This window comes from Mirounga leonina, unplaced genomic scaffold (assembly GCF_011800145.1).
Source record: "Mirounga leonina isolate KUSES-001 unplaced genomic scaffold, KU_Mleo_1.0 Mir_93, whole genome shotgun sequence".
Classification (NCBI taxonomy): Eukaryota; Metazoa; Chordata; class Mammalia; order Carnivora; family Phocidae; genus Mirounga; species Mirounga leonina.
The window spans coordinates 43659325-43672294 of record NW_023270854.1 but is presented as its reverse complement, the minus strand read 5'-3'; the positions used below and the strand labels follow the sequence as shown (position 1 = coordinate 43672294).

At 41.5% G+C, this 12970-nt stretch overlaps 1 long non-coding RNA gene across 1 annotated transcript in view; it reads right to left on the bottom strand.

Moving 5' to 3' along the window:
• Positions 1-12326, bottom strand: part of LOC118004482 — a 41270-nt gene extending 28944 nt beyond the window's left edge. Inside the window, exon 1 of the long non-coding RNA XR_004677597.1 lies at positions 12208-12326. This is a non-coding gene — a long non-coding RNA (uncharacterized LOC118004482). The remainder of the gene's footprint in view (positions 1-12207) is intronic.
• Positions 12327-12970: the final 644 nt, after the last annotated feature.

Below are 12970 nucleotides of genomic sequence, written 5' to 3'. Positions count from 1 at the left end.
TCTCCTACACGACTCCAGTATGCTTATCACACTTAGGAAATGTACCATGGATGTTATATTATTCTATGATCTACAGCCCAAATTCACATTCCTCCAATTGTCCCAGTATTAGCCTTTATCGCTTCCTCCCATTCAGAATCTAATCAAGAAGGATGCCTTGCAGTTAGCTGTCATGTCTCCCAGTCTCCTTTAATCCTGAACAGCTTTCCAGGACTGACCTTTTTGAAGTGTCCAGGTTGATTATACTGAAGAATGTCCACCAGTTTGGAGTTGTCAGATTGCTTCCTTATGATTAGATGCAGGTGAAATATTTTTGGCATTATAACTTCACAGTTGATTACATGTCCTACTTCATGTGTGTACCATATCAAGAGGTACATGATGTCAATTTGTCCCACTCGTGGTGATGTCAAGCGTGATTACTTGGTGAAGCTGGTATCTGCCAGGTTTCTTCCTGGAAAGGCATCTTCCCCTCTTTGTAGTTAATAAGCAATCTGTGAGATGCCATTTAGAGATAGCATGAATATCATAACCCCAAAAACCATTCACCTAGTGCTGGAGTATCCTTTGATTACTCTTGTAATAGTGTTGCAAAAAGGTGACTTTGTAATTCCATCATTTTTTAACTTATTAGCTTGTATTCTTTAGCAAAACAGAGCTTTTCCTTCTACCCATCACCATCTGCACACTATACACACACTACACACTTATGATTCTTTTCATATTCAATGTGCTCTAATCCATTACAGACATTATTACTTTTTATGTTCAAATGATCCCAACCTGGGCCTTGAAGTGGGAGTCCCTTAAATCTGGCTCTTAAGTCCTTCTGATGTGTCTCCATCAGTGTTGAACAATTCCTTATTTTCTGGCACAAAGGGTTCGAGGCTTAACAGATTTTCCCCTAAACTAGTCAAAGCAAGAAGGCTTTAAATAAAAAGGAAACTAACTCAACTCAATTTTAATACAGCAACTGGAATTTAGGCACAAATATTAAAACAGTATCTAAACGCAGTAAGTGCCAAGTTTCAAGTATGGAAGGTCTCTTCCTTCACTATTTTAGTCATAGTTTGAAGCCTCTGTGCAATGCTTAAAAATATGAACTTTTAATTTATAACCTAGGCTTTTATGTTACCCTTTCATTTTCATATATTTACTCTTATTTTAATTTTTGTTCTCCTTCATCTCATGTATCTCCACACAGGGGCCATATGGACAGGTAACCTCGAAAAGATTTTCTTTTTCTTTTCTCTAAAATGGTACAGTCTTAGATCACTGTCTAATGCCAAAATATCCACAAACAGCACAGCATAAAACTCTTATAGAGTGAAGCCTTTTAAAATTCCTGTAATTTTCAAGAGATTTCACATGTCAGAGGAAATAATGTAAAGGAATGCTTGAACTTTTTTTGGGGGGGACGGTAAGAAATTCAATAGACCAGCCGTACTTTCTAAGCAAATGTAACACTGCACAAGTCACCTCTCAATGAATCACTGATAGGGACAGAAATTGAAGAAAAAGGAGTGTGATATTTGGGGCGATCACAAAGAAAGAAAAAAGTGGGCCTTCAAAGCTGCAAGTGTTTATTTATGTATTTTCACTAGAATGTGAGTGTGGGTGTGACTGGATGTTTGTGTGGAGTATATATGTATGCATGTGCACATGCGGGGTTAAAGATACCGATGATCAGTCAACATCTATTTAATAAATACTTATTACACTCCCACTATGAGAGGGCACTGCAATATTTTCTAGGAATATAAAGACCATCAAAACTAGACAGATCTCTACCTTAGTGGTTGATTAAATAATTATGCAAATAAATGTGAATTTGCAACTCTCTGGGATGAGGGATATGAATACATAAATATGGATACATTTATGCATACAAACATATATGCGTATATGTATTACAAGGAGATTTGGCTCAGTCTATGGGGAAGAAATGGCTCATTTTAGGAAATGACATTTGGGTTAGTATTTGAGGCACTAAGAGTTAACTAGGCAGTGTTTGGGTATGTGTATTCATGGGTGTGGGGATGGCAGGGAGCATGGCGAGTCAGAGCTACTAGAAGAAAGCCAGCCAGCTGAAGCAGAGGGAAAGAGTGGGAACATCCAAGAGATGAGACTGGAGGAGCCCAATATTGCTGGGTTTCAAAAAAATCAGATGCACAGCTTTGGGCTCTACCAAGCAATGGTAACCCATGGAAGTGATGTGTGTAGTTAAAGTAGTGATAATTACATTTGCACTGGTGCATGGAAGAGTAGGAAAGCAATATCGGATGCCAGGAGACCAGTGATGAAGCCCCTGAGGTTTTCTACACAGCAGAGGGTGAAAGCTTAGACTTGCATGATGGCCCAAAGCAGATTTGTAATACACTTAAAAAAATGTATTACTGAAGTGTAATTGACATACAGCATTATATTAGTTTTAGGTGTACGATTTATAAAAAACTTCACCCAATCAATGACTCAGTGAAGGTTCTGATATGGGGTGAAGGAGAGGGAATGTCAAGGATAAAATCCAGATTTTATCTGGAGCTGAGGAATACTGGAGGTTTGGGTGAGATGTGCAGAGATCACAAGTTTGACTTTGACATGTTTCATTTGATGTTTCTTTAAGACAGAGAACAAATGCCAAATACATAGCTGGATCTTTAAGTGGGGAACTTAGAGGGACTTCTTTAGCTATAAATATGTTTTATAGAGTGCTCTATATAAAATATATGCCAATAATTTCAAGAAATTCTAATTGGATAGTACTCAGTGTATGTATGTTGGGAAAATTCAAGGTGAACCGAAGTTCCAAGGTACTAGATAAACAACTCTCCTACTTGGGAGTTCAGTAATTTGTAAATCCATTTCCATTCAAAATGCTGTTATAATTCCCTGAACTGCAAAATCTGAAAACATGACTTTGCTAGATTTTTTTAGCAAGTCACAAAAGTGATAATGTAAGTACAGGATTAATACCTAAAATACTTAACAATCAGTACAACGTGAGTTCTTTTTTTTTTTTTAAGATTTTATTTATTTATTTGACAGAGAGAGAATGAGAGAGAGGGAGCACATGAGAGTGGGGAGGGTCAGAGGGAGAAGCAGACTCCCTGCCAAGCAGGGAGCCCGATGTGGGACTCGATCCAGGGACTCCAGGATCATGATCTGAGCCGAAGGCAGTCGCTTAACCAACTGAGCCACCCAGGTGCCCCAGTACAACGTGAGTTCTGGCCACAGATAACCAGTAAGACCATCCCAGTGCATCCAGCTGACTGCCAACCCTGTCACAGTAATGGAGTCTCATTCTCTAATGGTAAAAGTTCCTAACTGAAAATTAGAGTGCAAATATTAGAAAGTCAAATAATGTTAATGGTCACTGCTTTTAGTCCAATAATGCCATGCACACATAAGCATTTTTTAATACATTGAGAAAACTGATTTTGGGGGGGGAGAATAAATTACCCTCACTCTAATCTGTTCAAAGAAGGCTGTGGGAAAATCAAATTTATTTAGAGATATGCTTCTAAAAAATCATGTCTGCATTTCAATTTTGGAATTTCTTTTTTAAAGTAATCAATGACATCGTTTTATGTAAATCTTCACATACTATATTTGCTTCAAGTAACCTGTAACAATAGGTCACAGCTCGAACTCCTTCTGTGATAAAAAAGAAAACAATAAAAATGACTACAAAACTAAGTGAGCCTTGAGCTTCTTGCTTCTGAAAGTAATGGAAAAGCAAATATTACATTCTTCATTTGAATTGACAAAATTGTCTTATTTCTAGACGCTTCTGAAATTTCTTTCACTACACTGACTGGGTGTATTTTTCCTTTTCTTAACTACATTCTTTAGTGTGTTAGATTTCAGTTTAGGGTAGTATTGAAGTAAAAAGGGGCACAATGAGGCTAGTAACTGGAAGAAGTCATTATCTGTTTATTCTGGCAAAAAAAAAAAAAAAAAGGTTTTTCTGTTGTATGGTGGAGTTAACAGCCAAGGAGGGAAGAAGGCTTTGCTTTCACAATCTTTGCCTTATTCCATACAAGAGTAAAAAGCATAACAAGAAAAGGCAGATTTCCAATAAAATTTCACTGCTACACAGATCTTTGTGCTCTCAAATGAAAGAAATTCCTTATTTTCCTTATCACCTCCACAATCCACCACCCTCAATTTCATCTTCTCTCAATTCCCACTGCACCACTACACTCTTATTAGAAATTGTAACAAAAGTAGACCAAATAAAGTTAGGGGTCAGTCTGAGGTTGAGCGCTGGGCCATTCAATTGACCGAGAAGCTTCCAGTAAGAATGAACAATATATACCAAAACAATCATAGATCAAATTGTGTTCTGTACAATTGCTTCATCCCCTTTGTAGGAAAAGCCATCTCTCATAATTGGGTAAACCATGCCCTCCTATGTAGAGAGTTTTGTGGTTATCTCAAAACAATTGGTTAGTCTCTCTCCCCGCCCCCAACACACCCCGCGACTTTCATCTTAACTGTTAAGAGTTTACATTAAAAAGTCTCCTTCTTTAAAAAGACTAAGATATACAATGTTATAAAAGACATCTAAAATGGACCCGGAGTGGAAAGTAATCTAAGGAAAAAAAACCCCAATTATTACTTACAATTTGGTAAGTTCAAGATACTTGCTGTAGCTAATACTGAAATGACATCTCACATAACTCTTAATTTTAAAGAGCAGATCTTATGCTATGTTCTGCTAGTCCAAACAGCAGAAGTGAAAATTTTTGAGTTTCCCTCTCAATTCCCTCCTTGTTACTAGGGTCCCACGCTCTCCCATGTGTTGCATATACAGGTAATCCTCAAAACCCTCTCATCTCTCTGCAAATACTCTCTATTTTGCAAAGAGAAGAGATGTTGGAGCGCTTCTAGTGTGTCAACAGTACCCAGACTACTAAGACACTCATCACAGTTGTCTATACCTTCCCTCCCGGCCCAACTCCTATATGCTAGCACAGGATGCATTTATTTTAAGCAATACCAAAAAAATTCTACTACAACACTTTATTGCATTGGTGACACCTTTTGGCCTCTTTTGTGAACATACTTCACAGTACTATTTTATGGTGCAACTTCCAATATTGAACCAGTGCAGTTCTTTGTTTGCATAAACATGCTTCAAGGACATTCAAAATACAATCTCAAATGATACCTCCTTTCCTGTTTTTTCAGTGCCTGAAATTACATGTGAACATGGATGTACATGCATATAACATACGCATATATACATATACATGCATATACACACATACATATGTGTGAGTGTATGTATTGTCTCTGTCTCTATGAAAGCCTTCAGTGCTTTTTGTTTGTTTGTTTGTTTGTTTAAAGATTTTATTTATTTATCTGACAGAGAGACAGTGAGAGAGGGAACACAAGGAGGAGGAGTGGGAGAGGGAGAAGCAGGTTTCCCGCTGAGCAGGGAGCCCCATGCTGGGCTCGATCCCAGGACCCTGGGATCATGACCTGAGCCGAAAGCAGATGCTTAATGACTGAGCCACCCAGGCGCCCCCTTCAGTGCTTTTTGGAGACATGCATCTAAACAAGGTTAAGTCCTGGGAGAACTAAAATACTAGCCAGCTTGCATATTAGTTTGTCAACACTCATAGTCACCCAGTAAAGAGGGATTTCTAAGAGAAATGAGGACCAGAAGAAGTAAACTTTTTTTTTTTTTTAAAGATTTTAGGGCTCCTGGGTGGCTCAGTTGGTTAAGCGACTGCCTTCTGCTCAGGTCATGATCCTGGAGTCCCTGGATCGAGTCCCGCATCAGGCTCCCTGCTCGGCAGGGAGTCTGCTTTGTCCTCTGCCCCTATCCCCTCTCATGTGTTCTGTCTCAAATAAATAAATAAAATCTTTAAAAAAAAATAAAGATTTTATTTATTCATGTGAGACACAGAGATACAGAGAGAGAGAGAGAGAAAGCATGAGCAGGGAGAGAGGCAGAGAGAGAGGGAGAAGCAGGCTCCCCACCGCGCCAGGAGCCCGATATGGGGCTCGATCCCAGGACTCTGGGATCATGACCTGAGCTGAAGGCAGACGCTTAACCATCTGAGCCACCCAGGAGCCCAAGAAGTAAACTTTTATAAAGGTGCCAGTGACAGAAAAAGATCAGAACATGAGCTTGAGTTTGATGGTCAGAGAGTCTGTAATCCTAGTCCCCTGAAGGCAGGAGACCAGTGGACAAGAAGGACAGTCCTACTCAAAAAAATAAGGATAGATGAGTAAGGGCATGAAGAATAATCTAGACCATCATAAAAATCTTATTTATCTAGTCCTATGACTCTCCTCAGGGTCACACTGCCCCTAGAGAATATTTTGGGAGGGGCTGGCTACACTCTGGTTTGTTAGGTATTGGGACAGGGGAGTGTGGTTGGCTTTTAGTGTGGAAGAGTAGTCCTATTTAATGAAGAATTTCCCCAAATGCCCCATACAACATGCAATGTCCCGATGAACTAAACTTAGAGTTGACATCAACCTATAGCATCTGGTACATAATTGCAATTAAGCATTTCATAAGAATTTCCATTGAAACCCTGAGACTGACAATTAAGGTCACCGTGGTGAATAATCATTCCATGTAGTCTGTCTCCTAACTCTAGAACTGATCGACTACAATACTAGAGGCAATACCAGCGCTAAACCAATAATTTTCATTTTAGAAGTATTTTATCTGGTATTATTGATGATATGGTGGGTAACCTGCAGAACCCTTTGAAATAGAGTTCAAACTAGGAACAGCATGAAAATGTTACATAAAATAGGTTTGGAATTTTGGTGGAAGTATATTAATAGTATTTACTCTCTCATTTGCAAAATATCACACTTCCACGTTTTCTCCACTCTGACAGTCTAAAATTTGACTTGGCATATTTTCCCTGGAACGATTCCCATTTATCGTTATTCTTCTTTATCTCATACAAATAGGTCTGGTTGGTAATTATCCTAACATACTTTTAGTCTACCCTGTTCTTTCATTTTCCTGTACTTCTTGTAGAGAACGTTTTCTGATGTTTTATTCATTATATATTCAAGCAAGCTTCTGCTTCTAGGATATGTGCTCCAGGGAAGTCATCCCCAGATATCAGTATAGTTATTAATTACAAATTAGCTTTTATTTTACTGCTCCGTTTCATTACAGATAGATTCGGTAACTAAATTATTGATGAATTACATTTCAGGATATGAAGGGGGAAACACAAAATATTTGCTGTTTAAAAAAAGAGAGAGACTAAGAGGGTTGAGAACCACGGTTTGGTCCATGGTGACCACCCAGTGGATGAGAGAAGACAGAAAAGTCACAAGCCTTCTGCATCTACCCCTGTACCATTTCATTTCAGGATTATCGTGGGGCGTTGATACCGTGATGGCCAGAAAGAGTTAACTCCCCTGCCTAAGCACCCAGCTTCCTCTAGGGGAGCTGAATGAGTCAGGAGATCAGGTTTCTAGTTTCTGCTCTGCCACTAACTACTGGTGTGACCTTTAGCGGCTCACAGTGATCACTGTGGGTCCCCATTTCCTTAACTGTAATGAGGGCATTGGAATAAATTACTTTAAAGGTCCTTTCCATCTCTATAACAAAATGCATAATTTTGATTCTTAGATTTAGGCACTGATCAGAAGAAACTGATTTCTTTAACAAGTGTGTATAAAATATATCCCGTGGGCCTCAATTATATTTCCAACCACAATATTTCTTTTAAAATAGTCTAAGGGCTTGAGTCTTTAAAAAAATGCCAAATGCCATGTCCTATGAAAAATTTTAAAAAACTGTTTCCTCAAAAAAGAAGTACCTCTCTATTTGCAGTAGTGAGCACATTTATTATGAGAACATAGTCACCCCTCTGAAGGGGACATCTACTTTATTACCTTTCTGCTCACTGCTGTAAAAGTTACAGTTTTACTTTTTGCTTTGAATTCCTGAAATAAAAGTGATCTTACCTGCTTTTCCAATCATATATTTTTAGCAGCTCTAACCTTCCCCACAGAGGTTTTCTAATAGTCCACAGAACTAACAATTCAACAAAATCTATATACAACTGAACAGTGACTACAAACGAGGTGTTTAACGGCCAGCACTATGGTGTGAATCAACTTCTTGTTCAAGTAACTATTTCATCCACAACCAATTTTGCCCTACAGCTTTTGAAAAACACAATGGAAATCTGTTAAATTGCCAGTCTTGCTGAACTTCAACTATTTTCTCTAACCAGGTCCACGGTAACAATAGATACTTGAGAGCTTCTCTTCAGTGCAATGTACTTTGATTTGGAGCATAAGTACAGAGATCAAATGGACCAGACCCCTTATTCTGGTGGCATCTTGCTGTTTCTTCTTTAGAAAGTACCTATGGAAGGCTGAGGATTATCACCTTAACACATACACATGTGTATGCTTTAGTAAAACCTCATGCTTACAGATTCGGCTTAGTAAGATTTATCAATCAGAATATTCCTGTTTGGTTTTCAGAAGTAGTCCACTATCATTAAAAAAAAAAACAACATAGGGCGCCTGGGTGGCTCAGTTGGTTAAGCGACTGCCTTCGGCTCAGGTCATGATCCTGGAGTCCCGGGATCGAGTCCCGCATCGGGCTCCCTGCTCGGCAGGGAGTCTGCTTCTCCCTCTGACCCTCCTCCCTCTCATGCTCTCTGTCTCTCATTCTCTCTGTCTCAAATAAATAAATAAAATCTTTAAAAAAACAAAAAAACAAAAAAAAACCCAACATATTAATCACCTCTCTTGCATGTGAAGTGGGATTGAATTTCTCAAATTTTGATTGTAGGACTTTTATTTTTTCCAGGAACATATATAATTCTTAAAACATATTCATTAAGTAGGTATACAATCAAGTCTTGATTATGTTTCTGTGAATGACATATATTCCACTGCAAAGTTCCCATACCAGCTTTGCTTATTTCTATCACCCAGCTCGTTTCTGGGCAGGTTGCCCATCTGTATCACCTCCCTATAAATCGGTTTTGGTGTGTGAGGTATATAAGCTCATTTAAAAATTAACCTAAACAAAACAAAATAATTAGAAAGGCAACTTGCCCCCAACAACAATGAAAATCTTTTATAAACCAAACATGCACTATGTTCCAAAGACAAAAACAAATGACTTTTTAAATAACCATGATTTTGGATTATCTTTGCCTCTATTCTTCTCATTAACATGAATAATTCAGAGTGCTTACTATACATAGTGAAACTATTTCCTCTCAATAATTCATTTTTAGTATATAGAAAAATAAGATCTAACACATCCTTATGTATTTCCAAAGGTTTAAATTAGACCATATTTTTCAAGGCAACTTAACTTTCAAAATTGTCTATAGTTTGGGCTCATTCCCTGCAGTGCTATCCTGGTAGTAAGTAAGGAGAATCTTAGGCTTTCAAAGCAAAAGCAGTACAGAGCAGTGCACCAGGTCAGAAGGCAGAAACCTCACCTTTCTTTGGTTCTTGATATTCTCCTAGTACATATCAATTATTTGCAAAGTGTGGGCTAGATTGCCAATATCTTTTTCCTCAAAAATAGGAGTGTTTTGGAACATTACACCTGGATTTGAGTAAAAAGAATTTCCCAGTGTTCTCGCTGCACTGAAGGAACAATATATTTATTATGCAACTTAATTTTGAGTGAGAAAAACGTCCTAACATTGCAGTTGTAGCTACAGCAAACATCCCTAAATGTGAAAGCTATCTGGGATTGGGGAAGGAGGGGGAGACTCAAAACCCCAAGTATTGCTCTAATGATGACATAAACAAAATGAAGGGTGTGAATCTATCTGCTGATTATATACAGACTCATCCAAGTTCACAAACACAAATATAAAGAATATTACCTAGACATGTTATTCATATCCTATGTAATATCGACAGCCAACATCTGTATGGGAAACAAAGTGTATGTCTTCAGTCTACTTCATCTGGGGTTTGGAATATTAAGTTAGCCTCCCATTTTGTAAATTCTTCCTGGGAAGAGGTTATATCCTTCTGGAACCACACTAATTTTCTGGAGTCACGAGGCTGTTTAATACACTGCTTCAGAGCACCAAATTCTACCCTTGTGACCAGGAAGAAAGGGAAAGAATGTCATCAGGAGGAGTCTGCAGCTGTACTAATTCTCAGCTTCTGTTTGGTAACAAAAAGGTGGAGGGGAAAAAAAAAAAAAAAGCAATCAGATTTCACTGGAGTATACACACCAGCTCTGGCCAAAGGCTTTAAAACTTTTTTTGATTTCTTCTTTCATTGAAAATAAAAGGAGAGGAGCTTATAGTGTAAGAAGCCAAACATAACAGTTGCCAAACTTGGGTCAACTTCAGATATCACTGCAGCTATTGGGATATTCATGGAAATGTATGAAATGATGTATGTTTTGATACCTGTGAAAATAAAAGACTGCGCTTTGAGTGGGAGAGAACAGATGGTTGGTAATGATTTAAAACATTTATGTTTTTGGACTGTCACCAAGCCTCTGTATTAAAAAAATATGGTGCTTAGTACATACCAATCTATCTGCAAGGTGCTCATTTTCTGGAGGATGCTACTGTAATAAAGGAGATAAAACTCAAATGAGGCACGAGGAAGATTCTTCTTGCTTTCTCAGGGCATTCGATGTGTGCTATTTCTTATTGACTATATTCAATCAAAATGTTTTCTGTGTGATGAGAGGATTTTAATTTTTCTTCAATAACTAGTCAACTAGTTATGTGTCCAGGAATTGTATTCCTTTGGAATGCACTGGGTAGAATTGTAATTTTGTTCTGTACATTTGATTCACTTTGACTGAAGCTCTTAAAAACCCCTTAAGCAATAATAAAATCTGGTAGTCCAGGGTAGTCCTGCACATGAAAAACAGTAACATTCTCCTTATCCTCAGTTTGGTAGACAGGCATATGGTGTTACAATTATGTACTGGAATTGGCAGGTGCCAGACCACTGAATCAAGAAGACAGATAAATATTGAATATTGTCACACTGTATTTTGGTGTGTGCATGTGAGTCCAAAAGAAGCCCTTGTCCTTTAAACCCAGTGACAAAGTGACAGTACAGAGAGAGCTGCATAGAGAAAGACTGATGCAATGTTTGGAGTTAAAGCGCTGAAAAATAAACACTGTAAATAATACTCTTAATTACTGTAAAAACTGCTGCAGGGGAGTCTTATTAAACATCTCCAGTGTTTTGATTTGGTTCTGATAACATAATGCGGGAAAAGTCACACAAACACAAACTGTATTATTTACTTGTCATCCCTTTCATAACCCTGGGAACGATTCAGGAACAGTTTGCCTGTGGGAGGGAAGGTGGGGGTGGACCGCAGGGAAGGGAGCAAGGAGGAGCAGCGGCTCAGGCTGCGCACCTGTGAACTTAGTTGGAAATAACTCCGACAGGCATCAAACAGAACACCTTTTAGCCCTCTAACAGAAATATGCTGATAGGATGTTCAAACGGGGCAGAAGGGGGAGCGGGTAAGCGTGCGCAAGTAAGAGCAGCAACCAAACAATCGCGCCGTTCCTACTCTCCCCAACCCACTTCAATCTTCCTCCCCACATCACGCCTCCCAACCCCTTTGCTGGCGCCTGATGCACCCGGGTTCCGAGTCTCCCAACTTCCCTCCCACATTGTCCGCAGCCTTCGCCGGAGCTTTAGCAAGGTTCCGGAGTTTGAGGCCGATGCAAAAGAGGCACCGCTGCAGAGATGCTCATCTTCCTGCCAAACATGCCGGAGGACCGGATAAACCGGCATCCGAAACTCAATGCTGTGCCTTGTGGTGTCCTCCTGCCAACCCCCGCTTGCGCCAAGTCGGGGATGCACCGGAATCCTGGAGTCCCGGGCGCCCCGCCGGGCCCGGGAACCCAGCACAGGTAGTTAAGTTCAGGCGCGCGTCCTCCTCCCGCGCCCCTCCCGCGCCCTGTCCCCTCCAGCTCCCGGCCACGCCGCCCCTCCGAGCAGGTCCAGTAAAGTGAACGGAAGTGGGTTCAAATATGGGGGGAGGATGGGGAAGCAGAGAAAGACGGGGTCAAGAGGAAACGAAAGATGCCTCCCTCAGTCGACAGAGGCGAAGCACCTGAAAAGGTGAGGATGCACTTCCCCGCCCCCGCAGCCCCCTCTACCGCGGCTGCTCAGCGCTCCCCGCAATGCCGGCCCCCACGCCCTACCCCATCCCCGGCCCCAAACCGGTGCGCTCACCTCGCCAGCGGCCGCCGGCTGGTCCCCCTTTTCCGGGAGCGGAGCTTCGCGGGAAACTTCCCCGCGCTCCGGGGCAAACTCGGTGGACTCCTCCCCGCCGCGGGCCGTCGGGTGCGCAGGAGCGGGCGCGGCGCGCGGGGAGCAGGGGCAGCGCGCGGGGAGCAGGGGCAGCGCGGAGCCGGGCGCTCGCCCTCGCCCGTCCGCCCGGCAGGCTGCGGCGCCGCCTCGACTCCGAGCCCGCTCCCGCTCGCGCTCCGTTCGCGCCGCGGCCGCCGCGCCCCCGCCCGCCCCGGCGGCTCCGCCTCCCGCTTTTATCTCCCCTGCCGCGCGCCGCCCGCCCCGCCGCCCGCTGCTGCGCCGCCGCCGGCCTCCCATCCGCCGACTTTCTGGCTTGTCCCCCGCCGGCCTCTCGCCCCGCCTCGCGACCCCGGTGCGGCCGAGGCTCGAGTGCCCCCCGGTCTTGGTTTAGGAAGTAATTATCCTCGCCATTTCCTAATTCCCCTTCCCCTCTTCCCCTCCGCCCCGTCTCAGATTCCTTTCCCAGGTGTTCTAGAAACACCCGAAGGACTAGTCAGTAGGTTAGTAGGTTATCGCAAACATTGACTCCAAAGTCTTAGAATTTCTTCTGCTTCACAGATAACACACACACACGGATTATGGTAGGTCAGTAGTTACACAATACAGGAGTGTGTGCCCTGGGTGGGCTCAGTAGTAGGTTTGCGTAAGGCAAGGGCTTCCTTAAAAAAGAGCAGAGTGACCATTT